This window comes from Alligator sinensis, unplaced genomic scaffold (genome assembly GCF_000455745.1).
Source record: "Alligator sinensis unplaced genomic scaffold, ASM45574v1 scaffold98_1, whole genome shotgun sequence".
NCBI classification, from domain to species: domain Eukaryota; kingdom Metazoa; phylum Chordata; order Crocodylia; family Alligatoridae; genus Alligator; species Alligator sinensis.
The window spans coordinates 2,503,580-2,510,818 of record NW_005842058.1 but is presented as its reverse complement, the minus strand read 5'-3'; positions in this window follow the sequence as shown (position 1 = coordinate 2,510,818).

Genomic DNA, 7,239 nt, shown 5'->3' with positions numbered 1-7,239 from the left:
CCCCCCGCCCGCCGCCGGCAGTGAGCGCACGCCCAGCCCGCGCCTGATTGGCTCCCCCGCCGGGCCGCGCGTTCCCATTGGTGGGACGCCCGCGGGCGCAACGCCCGCCGGAAGTACCCCCGGAAACGCCGCTCCACCGCGCCTGGTTCCGCCCGCCAATGCGGCCCCTCTGCTGGGTGTCGCCGCTCGCTTCCCCTTGTGGCTCTTGGTCCTGCCCCAAACCACAGCGGGGCACCCTGCAGGGGGACTGAACGCCTCCGCCCAGTTATGGCTCCTTTGTGTTTCGAGGCATAGTAGGGTATTTCATGCAGGGCTCTTACCCTGGTGTAGCTACCATGTCAGTGGTGAGGCTGTGACTGTAAGCCGTGAGTATATCTGTGCAGAGGGGTAGGAGGGTCATGTCAAGGGCAGGGCAGAAGCAATCCCAACCATTGCTGTGGTATCGAGGCTGCCTGTAGGGCCTTGTTACCCCCTGCAACCGGCCTGTTTAAACCCCAACAGCAGACCTGGCCACCAGCACTTATCCTGGAACACCAGCTTAAACAATAAAGCATAACAAATGACAAAGGATATAAGGAAATGTCTGTGCTTTTTCTATATTGCAGAAGTTTAGACTCTCAGTAACCATCCCAAATGTAAAAACTATGCCTACACAGACATACAGACAGATGATACCCAACGACAGACAACGCCGATGTGCAAAGAAACCTCTCCTACTGTCCTCTCTTCTCTGTGCAAACAGCTTTGTTATTGAAAGGCTGTCCCCAGTCAGCAAGATAGTGTGTTTTTGTGTGTGTGGTTTGTTTGTTTTTTATCTGACCCTTTAAACTGGCAGACATAAAAAAGCCCTAAAATGCTCAGTAGCTGCTATTTGTACCCATTTTCTTCCTTGCTAGTAAGCATCTATTTTTAAAACTGCCCACATTTCACTTACCTGGCATTTCAAAACTTTGAGTAGTTTAGGTACATGGGAAAAGCTCTAAAATAGAAGATTCAAGCCTGGCCCATGATCAAATGTGGTCTGTTTTGCTTTGGCAGCCTGCACAGCAGATTGAGATGTTGCAGGACATAAGCTTTCATGGAAAGAAGCCTATTTTCTAGCTCTCGCTAAAAAGGTTTAAAAAATATTTAGCCCATGTATAACTGTTGCACAGCTGTCTTCTTGAATTTGCACACAGCCTGGAACAACAGCCAAAGAGATGCAAACTCTTCTTGGTCATCATCTTGTGGTGCAACTCCTGCATTCTCCTTCAAAAGCCATGTTTAAATGACCAAGATACTTTACTGGGAACTTAACTTGCACACCTACTACTAGGTGTTGCACAAATCAGTTAATTGCATGCAAAACAGCCAAATGACTAACATAACTTGCTCCCTCCATAAAATGAATTTGGAACTCTTGCAAAGAGTGTAATATGCTTTATAGCTGGAATAACTGTGATGTAAATTAAGACATTAAGCGTGCCACTTCATCCCATCCTAATGTAGCACCGAAGGCAATAGTTTCTCTGGTCTCTTGTAAACCAAAATGGGGCAATTTACTTTCCTCTTTCAGACACAAGGCGTACAGAGCAAATGTTTTCAAACCAACCCACACCAGCAGAGGGCTCCACTGAGATTTGGATAGAGGGTTTGGATGATGTATTTGCCTGCATGTCTAATAACCCTGCCTGCTTCTCATGTTAGACAATTGCATACACATTTGTTCTACCCATACAGACCAAAACAGTTCAGTGCTCTTTCCATTTATCCAGAACCCCGGGAAGGCTCAATCCTAACCAGAAGGATGCTCTGGTTCTTCTACACCCCCCACTTTTTTTTTTTTGGCAAAATAGATTTGCACAAAAGATTGCATGTGTTCTACTTCTCTCATCTCCCATTTAAGGTTTACAGAGCAATATGTATTTCAAAATGACCTGGTATGTCACAGTAGCAGCTATGCAGAATGTCCTCTCTGACTTTGAAAATTCATTAAAAGCTAATCGATGCTACCAAATTACACAAGGATATTGATCTCCATAGCACTTTCTGCCAGTGTTTCAGGGTAGTTTTCAATAAATAGTGTAGATTTAATTAAAACATCATAACATGAAAAAGCATAAAGGTATATGCCTAGCAGTCCTTGGGGAATACAAAAATCCCTTCTGTTCCTTGTCCTGAACTACTGTATAGAGTATGCTTCTGTGCACTATTAAATGTAGTTCAGATAAATAATCCTTAAATAAGGCCAGGAATGATTAGCTGCAGGTGAAAATTAAGTGACATGAGATGAGACGTGGACAAATAGCTTCTGGGCAGTGAAGAGCTGCTCTTAGCATGCTGAAGCTCTATTGACACAGGGGCTGTTCTTAAACCCTTCCAGCAGTATGGTAACAACCACACCATCTGTTCTTTGTGGACTCAGTACCAAGCAAGTGATAAATCCTAACTCTGCGCTCTCTCTGAGGACACTCAGAGAGCTGCTTTGGGTATTTATTTTCCCCTTATCAAAAATAAAAAAGGACAAAAAGTCTTGAACTAAGAGGCTGTACTCCAGGGGGTTAAAACACTCATTTGCCCTTGTACCTGAATCCAAAGTACAGTCTGCAAGTGCACACAGAGCACTTTGCAACAGCTAAACCAGTTGTGGATATACCCCAGCCTATCTGAGTTTAACTCTTGTGATCCTGAAAGGAAAGGATAACATCCTGTAATGGGAAGATCATTGCAGATTTCACGCACGTTTGTAGTTCAAAGCAAACAGTCCATTTCCTCATGATGTTTGCTGTTTTCACCGGGTATCATGTCAAAACTGAAACTGCCTTGACCACATCAGGATGTTACCAATTGTTAGTTAACACAGGGTGCAAAACACAAACAGCAACAAAGAAACCGACAAACCAGCTAACCCAACCCACAATTCACGTTCCTCCTTAGATGAGAAAAAATGCCTTTTCATCCAAGTGCCTTATGGCTTTCTTGGTTCTTTGGGTAGATGCGATATCTTTTATTAGACCAACTCAAAAGTTGGGGGGGAAAAGTTCTTTGCAAGCTTTTGGGCACAAACACCCTATGTCAGGCATAGGGAGACTCTGCTGGTGTTGTGTGTAGAAAAGGTAGAAAAGAAGCAAATTTACAACAAGCAGATCTGTGAAAATGCAAATGAGTGGAAATTAGGAAGACAATGAGTAGAGATGGTGGGGAGGAAGGGAGGGAAATGTGTGGAGGAATGCAAGTAGTCAGCTGGAGGTAGGTTATCTGGGGTGTCAGATGTCAGGCAGGTTGTTAATCCACTGTCTATATTTAGTCCATGATTTTTTGTATCCAGTGGATTTATGAAGGGAAGCTCATAGGATGGTCTACAAAAGGTGTGTTGCAAATTCCCTTATAGCTTCCTTCTCATTATTTGCCCCTAAAGGTAAAAGAGATTATTGCTGCTATTTCTCCCTTCTCAGCTAGTTGGAGAAATAGCTCGATTAGTTTGTAATCTGTTTTTAGGACTGTACGTATGCTTTAAGTGTGAAAAAGTGTGAGGAAGCCAAGCTGAAGAGATCATTTATATTTATTTCTGCTCTATGTGAGAAAATTGGACTTTGTTAAATTGGCAAAGCTAGAAATCTACCCAATTACACAAAAGCTGTATAAAGGTTGCCAACATCCTGGCTCTAAACAGTGTGAGGCCTGATAGCATTCTTGGCTCTGTATTAATTGCTCTCCAGATCCTTTTTTTAGTCAGTGTCCTGCCAGCGGAGGTAACTTAGGGCTGAATCCACCTGTCATTGAATCCTAGCTATATACAGGCCTTTTGTGGACCCAATCCAGAATATTTCTGTTATGCTAGGTCTTTGAAACTCAGGTGCCTTTCCAGCTAATGCCTGGTCCTGTGGTACTGGCTGGCTTCTTAATTTTGTCTTCAAACTCACAGTCTCTTCTGGAGCGTAGATGCATTACTTCAAGTACAATTGATCCAAGAAGCACTGCCGGTAATACTCTATTTGTCACCTCAGAGATGAGGAGGCAGTTGCATCCTACAATAATGGGAACCAGAGGGAATACCATCTATATTTAAGTGGCCTAACACAACCCCTGCATTTCTTGCATCTTTCTTTGAGAAGTTCTAGCCTCTCCATTTTTCACATCGAGCCTATGGAATTCAACAAAGGGAATCCCTTTGGGTGTAGACCTGTTTTCTTTGTACCTCTAAACAGCATCCAGGTTCAGCTGAACCATAAATTGTTTTTAAAGAGTGCCATTTCCTTCTTTTGCTCATACTCAGCAAAATCATGACTACTTTGCCCCGTTCATGTTGTTCATGTATCTTCTTCAAAACAAGAAAAAAAGAAAAAAAACCCAAATACCTCAAAAGGGCTTTCTTTTGCCTGCAAAAAATATTAATATAAGCTTCTGACTACAATTTCAAGTTAACATGTATGAAAAACCATTTTTTTGGCAAGGGAACAGGTTTCACATTTCAAGCTTGCAGGGAATTATGGAGGAAAGAAGTCTAAGCGATACAATGCAAGATACCTTAAAATCCTTTGAGCGGTTCTGGCCCTTGACAAACGTGAATCTGTTGGGATCTACTTTGAACTATAAACCTTTCAAGAATGTCCCAATCTCCTGCTAGTACCTGCAGAAAGTAATGTGCAGAATTACCCAACTATTTACTGCTGCAGAAATGCTATCTGGCTGCTTCTGGGCTGTCAGCATGGGGATCATATTTCATTTTGAAAGTAAATAAAAAGCTCTGCCCAGATTGCTGGAGTTTATATAAACCCGAATTGGAAACTAAAAGGAGAAGAATCCGGCAAAAGATGTTTCTAAAGCAAAAATCAATCTTGCTGGTAAATATAGCAAGACCCAAGGGAACTGGAGGTCAGTGAGGAGCCAGCGCTGAGTTAGAAGGTACATGGGTCTCCAGTGAAAGTTGGATACAACCACAGCCAAGGAGTTAGTCATTTCACAAAACGGTGTTGCCAAACTGTGCATTATCTTGATGGATAAAACAACTTTTTGCCATCTGCAGCATACCATATGCAATGATCCTGCTGGTGTAACTGTCAGATTGTGCTTTGAAAATGGAAAGGAAAGAAAGGCAAACAGACAGTATTGGATTTCTGAAAAAAATCCTAATTTCTAAACGATATAACCTTGAACAGTTTACAATTTGCTAGCACTGAGTGACGTAGCATGAGGGTCCAGGAAACAGGGAAGGATTTTTGCTGGTGACACCTTTGACTGACCTAGTTGCACAGGCGGAATAGACTTAAATAAGCTTTCAAATGCAACGCGTTCTTCTTTGCATCATAATTTGCTGCTGGTTAAATAATCCTAATATGACTTTTAAAACAGACAAAAAAGTCCAGCAGCTGAGGAGGAAGTCTTAACTTAGTATCACACTTGCATAAGCAATTCTCAGTTTTACTTTATTTTACCCTCATTAGCTCCTGGAAATGAACTTCAGCTCTTTATTACCTCCCATGCACTCAGCACCACAGCTATAATTCAGGGACATGGGGACCCAAGCAGAAAGGGGGGAAATGATGAACGTAACAGGGACACTGAAACTCTGAAACCTTTAGGAACAGAGACAGAAACAATTGCTACAGGGATCTTTAGATGCTGATGTCAAGCTGCCATCTGCATTTTTCTCTAGGCAGAGACTGAGCAACCAGGATTCTCCTCTGTCCCAATTAACAGTTTACTCCAGCACTCTCCTTCCTGTTCATTCTGCTTCCTCACCTCAGTCTAAGGCAAGAAACTACAGGGGCGGGATGGGGAGCATAAAAAAAGTAAGTCTACAAGAGTACTTTACCAATTCCCCGTCTCCAAAGAGATTAGAAAATTTGTGCAAAGGTGATCCAATCCAAAACAGACACAACATTCATCCGGGAAGTTCCTGGTGAAATTGTGTGGCTACTGGCCATAGCCTGTTTGCACAGGACTGTACCTTGCACATGTAATCAAAACCAACAGCCAGATCTGAAACAAGAAAAGCTTTCAGAGCTGTCACACGCAGCCCAAGCAATGCTGAACAAGCAGATCAAACGTTATCTAGAGCAAACGGTGCGAATCTGGTGAAACAAGAATTTCTTGGTACCAACAAAGTTTCGGCCCCAAGCTCAGGTCACTCCAGGTACTCCCACGAAGGAGCTCTCTCTCTTCAGTGAGTCTCTGTATGGACACAGTCACCCACAAGGATCTTACTGAAGCATTGTCCCCAGTTTGTATGTAGGTCTGGAGTCTTTCCAGTGGAAAGGGATTTGCAATTTGGCAAGATCTCAGTTCGTAGTGGATTAGCAATAAAACAGTTTTAAATGTGTACGCTCAGCAAAGAGGTTTGAGTTAGAAAGCATCTCCAAAACATGCGTCGTTGTGACCGCTATTCTACGCCACCTCCACCAAAACCCTGTTTGGGGGGTCCTTATGGTCTCCGAGAGCTAGATATTCTCCACCGTGCACGAAACTAAGAGCTGTCAGTATTGCTCCCCTTGCTCTCTGGGGAGTTGCACACTAAGAAACGTCTTGCCCAGAACGTGGTACGCTATTTCACGAGTTCAGAACTGGACGCAAGGTATAATTAGGGATCGGACACAAACCGTACACCTACTCGGAGAAGATCCTCTGAAGGCAGAAGAGGACCCGCAGTCGACAGAAGAGTGCGCCTGCCAATCTCGAGGATCCTGGAGAACTTGGACAACCTTTTCTCCGACGCCTCGCGAAGGGTCAAACGTTATCTAGGGCGAATGGTTCGAATCTGGTGAAACAAGGATTTCTCGGTACCAACAAAGTTTCAGCCCCAAGCCCGACAGCTTGCAACCAAACAATTTTTTTGGGTGGGGTTTTTTTTTTGGTGAAAATCTCGGCGGTCTCGTAAAAGCTCCCATCTCTATGCTGGGTGACCGCTTAAAAACGCCACGCGCGACCTCGCCCATCCGAAGCACGAGAAACCACGCCGCAAGCCAAGGTCGACGCGGGAACTCCCCGAGTCCAGGGTCCCAAACTGGCGCGGTCCCCAATGCGGGACCAGCGAAGGGTGTCACTCGCCAAGAAGCATCCGCGTGGCTCTTTTGGGGCCGGTCGGTGCAACACCAGGCAGCCGGGGCCGGCCCTGTCCTCCCGCGGCTGCCACCTGCTCCCGATGCAAGGATGTGTCCGGGCACAAAGAGAGCCAGCCTGGGGGTAAAGGCGATGCAGCGGTGACACCGGCCCGGCGCTGGGGCAGACCTGCCCCCTACCCCTGGCCGCGGGCGGTGGGAC